The sequence below is a fragment of the Euprymna scolopes genome, chromosome 13, assembly GCF_053919585.1.
Source record: "Euprymna scolopes isolate OS-2025 chromosome 13, ASM5391958v1, whole genome shotgun sequence".
Taxonomy (NCBI): domain Eukaryota; kingdom Metazoa; phylum Mollusca; class Cephalopoda; order Sepiida; family Sepiolidae; genus Euprymna; species Euprymna scolopes.
The window spans coordinates 146796905-146809770 of NC_136494.1; positions in this window are offsets into that span (position 1 = coordinate 146796905).

The window sequence follows — 12866 nt, forward strand, 5'->3', positions numbered from 1 at the left end:
ACCAAAAAATTCCTTGCAGATATTTCCACATACGGCAAAATAAAAATACTGAGGTCGGATAATGGTTCGGAGTTCAAGTCAAACAACTTCAGGAAACTACTCTATCTAGGGTTATAATCAGGATTCGGTTATGGGGTTCGGGAAGGAGTGAATCACTCTCTCGACAACAGCACGTTTCTGCCCTCTTCTTTTCCAATCAACCACATCTGGTCTCTCGCCACCAATGTCACACCGCACAATCCGAACGTCAGCAATACGAAATTCTTTTCAAGAGAAGATATTCACGACTCTTTTCTCTTTGCTGCCCCAGGGATTTTTTCCCAGCTTTTATGTCCTCCTATCTAGAAAAAAAAGGAAGAGACAGAAAAAAAATAGCTTCTCCCATCATGCTCTACCTTTCCAAGGTGCCCTTCGCGTATACAAATGCGCTGACCATCCTTTCCTTCTTCTTTCCCAAAGAGCGATGCAGATACGTTTTTTTTGTTTTTTTTTTCTAACCATATACCCCACACGCTCGTCCAGTTGTAAAGAACCAAAATGTGGGGTTAAGTCGAATTTGGGTGCATCGATAGCTTCTTGGTGGATATCGACTCCCTCCTCTTCACTGTCATCACTGCGCACCGGCAGGATTACACGACGCAGGTCTAGGATATGCCAGGGAATGCCATTCACCATTACGTTGTTCTGCGACTGCATTCCTGTTACGACCCCCCTCCCCCAGCGAATGGTACATTTTGCATTGGGGGCTTTACCCACACCTCCTCGCCCACTTTAATGGTAGCTTCTTCACCCTCAATTCCTACCATTTTGTTGCACGGATGCTGGCACTTATATGCAAGGGGTGCTCTATGAGGCACAGTTGTCTCAACTTATCTGGTTTTCGGTGAGATGTTGTACCAAAACACCGCCTCCATAGGTGAAATGTTGCTTTTTCCGCAGCAGCCTTGATGGTGCGATGATTCCTCTCCACTATCCCATTGCCACTCGGCCGATACCCTGCCCTAAAAAATTGGCTTTCTCCCCACCTATCACACACCTATTTAAAGGCTTCAGATCGGAAAGTGGGGGCATTGTCCATTAACAGCTCCTCAACCGGCCCTCTTTCCGAAAATATTTCTTCGATGACCCCTCCGATCGCCCATGCAGCTTCTGCCCTGATCTCTCTCCATATGACAAACTAACCCGGTCCACAGTTGACCATCGACAGATACAGCTTATGGCGATAATGGGTCACATCAATAGCCAATCGCTTCCAGTCTTCTGTAATGTGTCACTATCCTGCTTCGTGTCTGGATGGTCCGTGGTCTATCGATTGGCACTCCTGACAGTGCTCCACTACCTCCCTGACCTCCTTCTCGGTGGTTTCCGGGTAAATCTCTCTTGCCAGGAATAACGTCCATTCTCGACCAAAGTGGTGCATTTTGTTATAAAATAACACGAGCGTATGGAAGCAAGGAGAACAAACGAAGTAATTTGGTTTAAACCTTTATTGAGGGTCAATGTGAATAAGTATATATATCCTCAATCAAGGCTGGAACGGTCAGCCGGGCGTCAGGAAGGCCGGAATAGGGATTAGAGAGGTTGGGATCCTGGCCTGATCAGGTTCGGGCAGGTACAGGGGCCTAGATGCTGGTACGGTCTAGGGATGACGTCCGGGACTGGAACATCGCCACCGCTGTTGCCGCTGAGGAGTCGCTGGGATGAGTCGGGGTTCGCTGGTGGTATTCCTCAAGGGAACAAGCGGTGATATGGTGACTAGGCACTTTGAATCAACTGCTGTCGCTGAGCTGCTGCTGCTGGATGGAGCTGAAGGGAACGGCTACTGCTGCTGCTGCTAGAAAGTTGAGGGGAACGGCTGTCGCTGCTGCTACTGCTGGATGGAGCTGAAGGGAACGGCTATTGCTGCTGCCGCTGCTGCTGCTAGAAGGTTGAGGGGAACGGCTGTCGCTGAGCTGCTGCTGCTGGATGGAGCTGAAGGGAACGGCTACTGCTGCTGCCGCTGCTGCTGCTAGAAAGTTGAGGGGAACGGCTGTCGCTGGTATGGGGCAAAGAGTTGAGGGGAACAGCTGTGTCCGCTTCTACTGGTAGCGAGGCGACCTGCTCTGGCCAGCAATCTGCTGGAAAACTGACTTTTTCTCTGACGGCCGGCTTATTTATACAGCACGTGCGGACGTAGTAAAAGGCACATCGGCTCCGGCGTCAAAATGGCCGTCGTATTTTTTATTTGTGTTTGTTTTTCGTGCTTTAATGAATTGTAGAGAATTATCTGTTTGGTGTGTGTATGCATGTGTTACATCGATTTAAAGCTGAGAAAGTTGTGAATGTAACCTAGTCGGTGTCGTATTGTTGGGGTGTTTTGTGGAATCATTATTTGCGTTTTTATGCTATCTAAGTTGCGTTTACGGTAGTGTCTGTGATTTTTATTTAGGTTTTTTCTTTTGCTGTGCAACTTTCTCTGGAGGTTTTCTATGTTGAAGTAAGGTGCGAGTTATTTTAATGATGTGTGTATCTAAAGAGATGGGATTTGAAATTGTCCTGTGTATTTATTGTGTTTGACTACGTTGTAATGGCGAACAGATTTGTCTTAGGGTCGCCATTGTTGCTGCCGTCATTGCCTTGCTGATTTCCGGTTTATTCATGGAAATGTGGAGAGATATGCGAATATAACAATGCTCCCCCAGATCTCGATCATATTTACATGATAAAGTCTCTGAAGCGTGTAGGGAGTTGTCCTCTTGTTGTTCTGGCTGGTAATCTCCTGGGTTGGCTGGCTTGTGAGGATGGCGTCCGATTCACGTCCGGATTGCATGTGGGGCCGTTCGTGGAATGCTGTTCGTCGGTGATGCTGGGTGGGGGTGGGAGGTTTGTGATAGACAGGTGCGGCGGGCGTGGTGCTATTCGTCGGATGTGCGCCCGGTGTACCCAGGTTGTGATGCCGCTCTCATCTTGTACTTGGTACATCAAGCTGTTGGTTTTGGTGATAGTGAAGCTTCCTATCCATTGCATGTGTGTTGATTGGGCCGTGGCTGATTGAGGACGGTGAAGTAGGACCTTTTCTCCTACTAGTAGCGGGTTCTCGTGGGAGAAGTGCTTTTCGCGGTTCTCCATTTTATGATCTGCTTCATCATTGGCCAGGGCGACACGGTGATGAACCTGTCTTAGCAGGGCGTTGATTTGCATGCCATATGCACCTGGGTCATCGCTCCTGGCTTCCTTTCTGTGGGGTGTTGGCAAGCCGATGCTAGGGTGGCGACCCGTGACTGTAAAATGCGGGGAGACACCGGTGGCCTTGTTGATTGTGGCATTCATGGAAGACACAACAGATTCGAGAACATCTGTCCACTCGCAATTCCTGTCTTCACACAGCATGTAGATGGCGTTCTTCATTGTCCGATGTTGTCTCTCTATGTTCCCTGAGCTTTGTGGACGCCACGGGCAATGCAGTTCCTGTGTGATGGCCATTTGTTCGCAGAACTGTCGATAGACTTCCCCTGTGAAGTGTGTGCCTCGGTCGGAGGACACTATGCGTGGGATTTCTCTGTGTCGGAGGAAGAACTGGTATAGACCACGGGCGGCGTCGATGGCACGGTCTCTTGCACATGGTATAGCTGTGAGATGCCGGCTGAAGCTGTCCAGTATTGTAAGTATATATCTTTTCCCCTTTGAGTTGGGCATTGTGACAAAGTCAACAAAGTCGAGTTCAAATGGTCTCTTACCCCGCTTGCAGTGGCCCATAGGCCAGCGGGTGCGTCTGCCATAATTTCCCTTGCATTTTGCACATGTGATGCAGGAATCAGCATAAGCCTTGATGTCGTTGTTCTTGGACTCCCACCAGTAACTGGAGAGGAGTTCCTGCATCCGTGTTATGCCTGAGTGGTTGTTGGCGTCGTGTGCTTGATGCAGGTATTTGGGTCTGAGCTTGTATGGTACGACCAGCCTAGGGGAATGTTTGTGGTCTCTTATCATTAGGACCGTGGTTCCTGGTTCTAAGAAGAATTGATGTAGCTTTCTCTTGAACAACTTAGCTCGGTGGTCATCGGGGTCAATTTGTGGGCCGTCCGGGTATGATGTGTATGATTCCGGCCAGGGTCTCATCCTTCTGTTGTTCGGTTGCAATATCCAGGTGTTCACAGATTTGTTCAGCAGGAATGGAGGAGTAGGTGTGGTATGCGAAAAATGCGTCGCTGATGCGTCTTTGCGTGTGGGCGTTCCGTGGTGTGTGCGTCTTGGGAATAAGTTTCAGACTGTCGATGTCATTGATGCACCATGATGGGACGTAGATGCGTAAGCTTGAGCCATCCAGTATGAATGTCCTTCCTGCTGGATTGGGGTCGCTGGGAGTCTTGATCTTCTTCTGTCCACAGCCTCTGCTGAGCATATCAGCCCAAACGTTAGATTCGCCCTCCACGTATTCTAATACGAATTTGTAGCACGATATCTTGTCCTGCCATCTTCGTATTTTTGCATTGTTGAATTCTCGTTGGTCAAGATATGTCAGAGATCTGTGGTCAGTGAACACCACGAAGGGACGGTTACATAGAAAGTAGTCAAATTTCAGTATCGCCCACTTCACTGCATATGCCTCGCGTTCCGTTGTGGACCAGTTTTGCTCTGTTGTATTGAAGGAGTGGGACGCGACTCCGACAATGTTCTTCTTCCCGTTGCTGGACTCTTGCATCAGGATTGCTCCGCATGCGACATCACTGGCATCAGTAGTGAGCGTGAAGGGCATGGAGAAGTCTGGAAATGAGATAACCGGCGGGGAGGATAATCGGTCCTTGATCTTCCTGAATGCTCTGTCTGCATTCTCGGTCCAGTGGAATGGCTTGTTGACCTTGTTGAGCTCGTGTATAGGAGCCATGAGTTTTGAGAACATGCTTGATCTGATCTGTTCATGAAGGCGCGTCTCAAGGAATTGTCTGATCCAAACCAGGCGGCCGATGAGACTTTGGAGTTCCTTTCTTGAGGTTGGGGGTTTCATTTCTCCTATGGCACGAACATATTCGGGGTCGGCCTTGAACCCTTCGCTGTTTATTATGCGGCCGAGAAATTTGGCCTCAGGTGCGAGGAAGGAGCATTTGTCTGGGTTCAGCTTAAGTCCAAACTTTTGGAGGGCCATGAACAGTTGTTCTAGCGCGATGATGTACTCCTTGAATGTCTTAGCATGCACCAGGTTGTCGTCGATGTAAGATGATATGTTGCTGCATGATGTGACTGTGGCTAAGGCCTCTGCTACGCAACGGGAAAAGATTTGTCCGGCCGAAGTGGGACCAAAGGCCAGGCGTGTGTACTGGTAGCATTTGTCCTTCCATGTGAAGGCTGTTTTGTGCCGGTCCTGCTCATCTATTTCAATCTGCCAATATCCACTACGCAGATCAAGGGATGCAAAATACCTGTTGCCCTTGCCGATTTTGTTGAGCAGGTGATCCATCCTGGGTATTGGGTAGAGGTCCAGGTCGACTAGCACTTTGTTTAGCGTTTTTTTAAAGTTTGCAACAACGCGAATTGACCCATTTTTCTTACGTACGGCGAATACTGGACTGTTGAAACCTTTGGGGTCGCTGCAGGCTTCAATGATGCCTTTGCTTGCCATGCGGCCAATCTCGGCATTGACCTCCTCTTCCAGGGCTTGAGCAATCGGATGTTGTTTTTGGCTGCGTGATTGGCCGTTGGTTGGTATCCGAATGGAACGGATGAATGTGCCCTTGTCGCCATTCTCAGTACCGATGATGTCGGCATAGCGGATTAATAGGTTGGTGGTGGCCTCTAGTTCATCACGGTTAGGATGGTTTGGTAGTGTTAGTCCTGTGTTGTGTTTTAGCCATGTATGGAGTTCGGGATGGGGTCCGATAGCTAGGTAGTCCTGGATGACCTTGGTCTGGGAGTCGCCTGTGGGACTGTGACGACGTCTGCCGTACGATGTTAGCTGTGTGTGTGGAGCCTCCTTGGGCAAGTGTGCGTTTAAACTCCACTTTCGCTTTTTCGTTGTCGACCGTGTACGAGATGAGGGTATCATGGCATAGGATGTTTTGGCCGATCAGAATTGGTGTAGATTGTGCCGTTGTTAGGGCGTTTATGCCACAGAATGCGGGTGTGTTCTGGTTGCCGATTACAATGTCGCATGTTAGTTAGCCAAGCGCGGTAATGCTGCCATTGATGCCCCTCACTTTGACGTCCGAGCGTTTTATGTGCTTCTTGGCTTCGTCTGGCAGTTGTGATGCTGGTATGATGCAGGTCGAGCATCCTGAGTCGAGCATCGCGATGTCTGAGAACTTTGTGTCGCCAATGTAAAAGGTGGAGTAGACAAGTGGTGAATAGTTAGATTGTTCTTGAAAGTTGAAGACGTGATGGCTGATATTGGAGCGGGTCGGGCGGGGCATCACATCTCGTCCTGACAGAAGTGAAAATCCTGGTCCTCTGTCTCCGGCATGTTGTTGCCTGTTGTTGCGACAAGGGCTTGTGTTTGGGTGCGGGGTGGGTGACGGTATCTGCAATTTTGCCTAAAGCAGGATAGGCCTCTGAGGTATCTCTGGCATACAGGGAAACTTACTGTTTGCCTGCGAGCTTCTTGCTGCTGATGTTGACGTTGATCGGTTTTCTTGTGTGCGTCTATCAAGTTCGAGCGCTTGCGTCCACTAGAGTGGGTGTGCATGTTTGTTACATGGTAAGGTTTTCTTTGGCTCAAGTGGTGCTCTTGAGAGAGAAGTGCGGAGTCTTGGGAATTGGTGACATCAGATTTTATGCCGCGATCCAGGTATCGCTGTGCTCAGCCGCTATACCAGTTGCCGTATAGTGGTTGTCCATTGTTCTGACGAGGTGCGGGTAGATGTTTGTGTTCCATGCTTTCACCTTTTCACTCATAAGCATTGCGTTTATGATTGATATGAGTCCGTCAACGGATAGTTCATTGTTTCTGTCCTTTCTGTGTTTTGCCTTGATGTGGACGGCCGCTTCCCTGAGTGTGGTTTCGAGTCGACCGGCAAAATCTGTTAGTTTTTCGCCGTCATGTCGTTCTAAGTCCCAGGCCTTGCTTAGATGTTGGAAGGTGGTCATTTGGCTGCCGTGTGTTGTTAGTAGATACTCCTTCAGGTTGTTGAAGGTGGATGTATCTTGTGCAGAATCCAGCATTTGCTGAAATATACCCTGGTCCAGCATGTCTTTCGCGGCCTTGACAAATTCGCCCTCCAGGCTTGGGTATGTTGCTCCCTCCGGTAAGATGTGTATTGCGTATATTTTGGTGAGCGCTGATATGAACTGGTTTACGTCCTGTCCAGGGCGGAAGGGCTTCTGTTGTCTCATGGCGTCCCGAATTGTTTGCTGGCGCATTAGCATACTGTAGTCGCTGCTTGTGTGGGGGGTTGTAGCTGTTGTTATTGCTGTTGATCTCAGGGCGGTTGTCATGGCATCTATGTCATTTCGGATCTCCTGAAGTGCCTCTTCCGATGGTTGTGTTGAGCCTGTCCTCAGGTTGAATAGCAGATGCTTCTGTTCTTTGATTAGTGTGAATAGTTACGACTGCGTGAAACCCTCGTAGCTGTCTGTACTCATCTTGCTTAACGCTCTGACACCAGTTGTTATAAAATAACACGAGCGTATGGAAGCAAGGAGAACAAACGAAGTAATTTGGTTTCAACCTTTATTGAGGGTCAATGTGAATAAGTATATATATCCTCAATCAAGGCCGGAACGGTCAGCCGGGCGTCAGGAAGGCCGGAATAGGGATTAGAGAGGTTGGGATCCTGGCCTGATCAGGTTCAGGCAGGTACAGGGGCCTAGATGCTGGTACGGTCTAGGGATGACATCCGGGACTGGAACATCGCCACCGCTGTTGCCGCTGAGGAGTCGCTGGGATGAGTCGGGGTTCGCTGGTGGTATTCCTCAAGGGAACAAGCGGTGATATGGTGACTAGGCACTTTGAATCAACTGCTGTCGCTGAGCTGCTGCTGCTGGATGGAGCTGAAGGGAACGGCTACTGCTGCTGCTGCTAGAAAGTTGAGGGGAACGGCTGTCGCTGCTGCTACTGCTGGATGGAGCTGAAGGGAACGGCTATTGCTGCTGCCGCTGCTGCTGCTAGAAGGTTGAGGGGAACGGCTGTCGCTGAGCTGCTGCTGCCGGATGGAGCTGAAGGGAACGGCTACTGCTGCTGCCGCTGCTGCTGCTAGAAAGTTGAGGGGAACGGCTGTCGCTGGTATGGTGCAAAGAGTTGAGGGGAAAAGCTGTGTCCGCTTCTACTGGTAGCGAGGCGACCTGCTCTGGCCAGCGATCTGCTGGAAAACTGACTTTTTCTCTGACGGCCGGCTTATTTATACAGCACGTGCGGACGTAGTAAAAGGCACATCAGCTCCGGCGTCAAAATGGCCGTCGTATTTTTTATTTGTGTTTGTTTTTCGTGCTTTAATGAATTGTAGAGAATTATCTGTTTGGTGTGTGTATGCATGTGTTACATCGATTTAAAGCTGAGAAAGTTGTGAATGTAACCTAGTCGGTGTCGTATTGTTGGGGTGTTTTGTGGAATCATTATTTGCGTTTTTATGCTATCTGAGTGCGTTTACGGTAGTGTCTGTGATTTTTTATTTAGGTTTTTTCTTTTGCTGTGCAACTTTCTCTGGAGGTTTTCTATGTTGAAGTAAGGTGCGAGTTATTTTAATGATGTGTGTATCTAAAGAGATGGGATTTGAAATTGTCCTGTGTATTTATTGTGTTTGACTACGTTGTAATGGCGAACAGATTTGTCTTAGGGTCGCCATTGTTGCTGCCGTCATTGCCTTGCTGATTTCCGGTTTATTCATGGAAATGTGGAGAGATATGCGAATATAACAATTTCATGTAACTTTTTAACTTCCACCCCTGCACAGTATACTGAGGAAACCTCCTTTCTCTCTTGCAGCCAGGCCTTCTTTACCCATGTCATCGAATTCGCCTTGTTCTTTTCTGATGGGATCAGCACTACAGATACCTTCAACTGGAATTATGCTATCAAATCTGCAAGTTCTCCAAGCGTGCGCTTGATCAGCATTTCTGCAGCACCTCTGGTCCTAACTCTTTTATCGCCAGTCACTGCTAACCTTATCCATGAAACTACCGTTGCCAAATCGGATTTGATGTCAATCGTTTTCAATCCCCACTTTAGGGCCAGATTGATTCCTTTCACAGCGGCCTCCAGTTTGGCTGCGTTGATATGGTAATAGTCGTTTTTCTTCCTTAACTACGCAGCGTCTTCCACAATGTAGGAATGGCGAGAGTGGAAGGTGATAGAAATATCAGAACACAAAAACCAGAGGCTTGCTACATCAAGGATGAGGATTTCCTGGCAAGGTTCGATGGTGAGAGGTGGACGGTGGAATGGAAATGGATCTCCGGACCTCAGGAACTACGTAACAAAGTAAGCTACTACGAGAAAACACTGTGAGGAGAAATAAGAAAAGAATTCGAGGAAGAAGTGGAGAGGTAGATAGACGAGGGAATTCTGAAACTGTGGACAGGGGAAGAAAAAGGAGTGCTACCATTACCGGCAGTTGTTCAACCCATAAAAATAAAGTTAGACCGGTACTGGATTTCAGAGAATTAAACAGATACGTAGCCTGCCACACTGGAAAGGGGATTGATGTATGCGAAGAGGTGATGAGGAAATGGAGGAGGATGGAGCAGGCCACTAAGATTGTTGACCTGAAGTCGGCTTATCTCCAGATCCATGTAGATGAAAAACTCTGGAAACATAAATTGGTCCGGTACAAGGATAAGTTGTATTGCCTGACGAGATTAGGCTTTGGGCTGAGCTCAGCCCCAAACATTATGACTGCCGTGCTGAAGACAGTGCTGAGTAAAGATTGTACAGTGGACAAGGCCACTAGTTCGTACATTGATGACATTCTCGTGGAGGAAGTAGACGTGACAGCAGAGAAAATGAAAGGCCATGTCACGAGGTAAGGTGTTGACTGCAGAACCGGCGGAGTCCCTGGATGGAGGAGCGGCGTTGGGGTCAAAACTATACCAAGATGGTAAAGGAAGCCTTGTCTTTAGACGAATGCAATACCTGAAATCAGAACCGACCTGACAAAACGAGAACTCTTCTCGGTCTGCGGGAGACTGGTGGGACAGTATCCAATTGCCGGCTGGCTCAGGATAGCGTGCAGATTTATTAAACGACAAACGGGCACTGATGGCTGGGTGGGTCGTGTGACGAAGGAGGTCACGAACATGCTACAAGAAATCATTGTGAGAGTGACGAAAGAAGACCCAGTAAAGGGGGAATGGTACGTCAGCGGCGGAGACGTGGGGGTGATTAGGTGCAATGCCAGCAGCCTGGCATTGGGCATCGTATTAGAGATGGGAGGCGTAACTGTGGAAGATGCGGCATGGTTAAGGAAGAAAAACGACTATTCCCATATCAACGTAGCCAAACTGGAGGCCGCTATGAAAGGAATCAATCTAGCCCTGAAGTGGGGATTGAAAACGATTGAAATTAAATCCGATTCGGCAACGGTAGTTTCATGGATCAGGTCAGCAGTGACTGGCGATAAGAAAGTTAGCACCAGAGGTGCTGCAGAAATGCTGATCAAGCGCAGGCTTGGAGAACTTGCAGATTTGATAGCGAAATTCCAGTTGAAGGTATCTGTAGTGCTGATCCCATCAGAAAAGAACAAGGCGAATTCGATGACATGGATAAAGAAGACATGGCTGCAAGAGAGAAAGGAGGTTTCCTCAGTATGCTGTGCAGGGGTGGAAGTTAAAAAGTTACATGAAATGCACCACTTTGGTCGAGAACAGATGTTATTCCTGGCAAGAGAGGTTTACTCGGAAACCACCGAGAAGGAGGTCAGGGAGGTAGTGGAGCACTGTCAGGAGTGCCAATCGATAGACCCCAGACCATCCAGACACGAAGCAGGAGAGTTACACATTGCAAAGGACTGGAAGCGATTGGCCATTGATGTGACCCATTATCACCATAAGCTGTATCTGTTGATTGTCGATTGTGGACCGGGGAAGTTTGCCATATGGAGAGAGATCAGGGCAGAAGCTGCATGGGCGATCAGAGGGGTCATCGAAGAAATATTTTCGGAAAGAGGGCCGGTTGAAGAACTGTTAATGGACAATGGCCCCGCTTTCCGATCAGAAGCCTTTAAAGAGGTGTGTGATAGGTGGGGAGTAAGGCAATTTTTTAGGGCAGGGTATCGGCTGCGTGGCAATGGGATAGTGGAGAGGAATCATCGTTCACCCATGGAGGCGGTGTTTTGGTACAACATCTCACCGAAAACCAGACAAGATGAGACAACTGCCTCATAGAGCCATCTTTGCGTATAAGTGGTGACATCCGTGCAATAAAACGGTAGAAATTGAGGTTGAAGAAGCTACCATTAAAGTGGGCGAGGAGGTGTGGGTAAAGCCACCCAATGCAAAATGTACCATTCGCTGGGGAAGGGGGTGTCGTAACGGGAATGCAGTCAAAGAACAACTTATTGATGAATGGCGTTCCCCGGCATATCCTAGACCTGCGTTGTGTAACCCTGCTGGTGCGCAGTGATGGCAGTAAAGAGGAGGAAGTCGATATCCACCAAGAAGCACCCAAATTCGACTTAGCCCCACATTTTGGTTCTTTATAACTGGACGAGAATGTCTGTAGTGAATCTGAAAACGTCAACCCCCATGAAGTTGTCCCCCAGAAGCCTCAACGTGAGAGGAGGAGGCTTACTTGGATGAAGGATTATGAAGTGTCTTATTGATCTGAAAGATCGTGGGGGGGGTATATGGTTAGAAAAGAAGAAAAAAAACGTACCAGGCGTATCTGCATCGCTCTTTGGGAAAGAAGAAGGAAAGGATGGCCAGCGCATTTTATACACGAAGGGCATCTTGGGAAGGCAGAGCATGATGGGAGAAGCTATTTTTTTTTCCTGTCTCTTCCTTTTTTTTCTAGATAGGAGGATATAAAAGCTGGGAAAAATTCCCTGGTGGGGGCAGAGAGAAAAGTGTCGTGAACATCTCTTGAAAAGAATTTCGTATTGCTGACGTTCGGATTGTGCGGTGTGACATTGGTGGCGAGAGGCCAGATGTGGTCGATTGGAAAAGAAGAGGGCAGAAACGTGCTGTTGTCGAGAGAGTGACTCACTCCTTCCCGAACCCCATAACCGAATCCTGATTATAACCCTAGAGAAAATAAATTAAATAATCATTAACTTTATCATGAAAGAGTTCTTATAAAAATCATATCAGTTGAGTCATTATATTTTCTTCATCAAAAGAAAATATTTTTTATAAAATGTTTTTCTAACTTTAAATTTTTTAAAATCTTTACCTATTTGAAAAGTGTTGCATCGTTTTAATTTTGAGGCACAGAACTTTTCTATTCAGCATCTTCCAGCTATTTATATAAACAGCTGGAAGAATCTAAGGAAACATTGATTTTAGCATGGGTCATTAACTTGATCAGTACCTTTTAAATATTTATAGATTATTTAGTTGCACCAAGAGCAATGGAAAAAATGGTGTGATTTATTACATGCATTGTATAACATTAGCTGAGCAGTGTTGCAAACAAAATAGGATTATTATAATTGTTTTTTGAAGAACGCCAATGAAGTATTTGATATTTCCATATATCTTTTTAAAATGTATTTCTTTTGTAAACTATAAAAATTGTGTAAATTATAAAAGACCATTATTAGACTTGGGATATAATATTGAAGATTTTGTTTATATTTAATCCAATATAAAAAGGAATGTATTCATTTTATTGATAAGTATTTCAACAATTGTTTTTATTATATTTTGAATTTGATCTAGAATGTATTTTGGGACTTAATAAAATTTTGCATATTATTTCATAATATAAATTTTACTTTTATATTCATAATTTTTAATAATTGTATTTG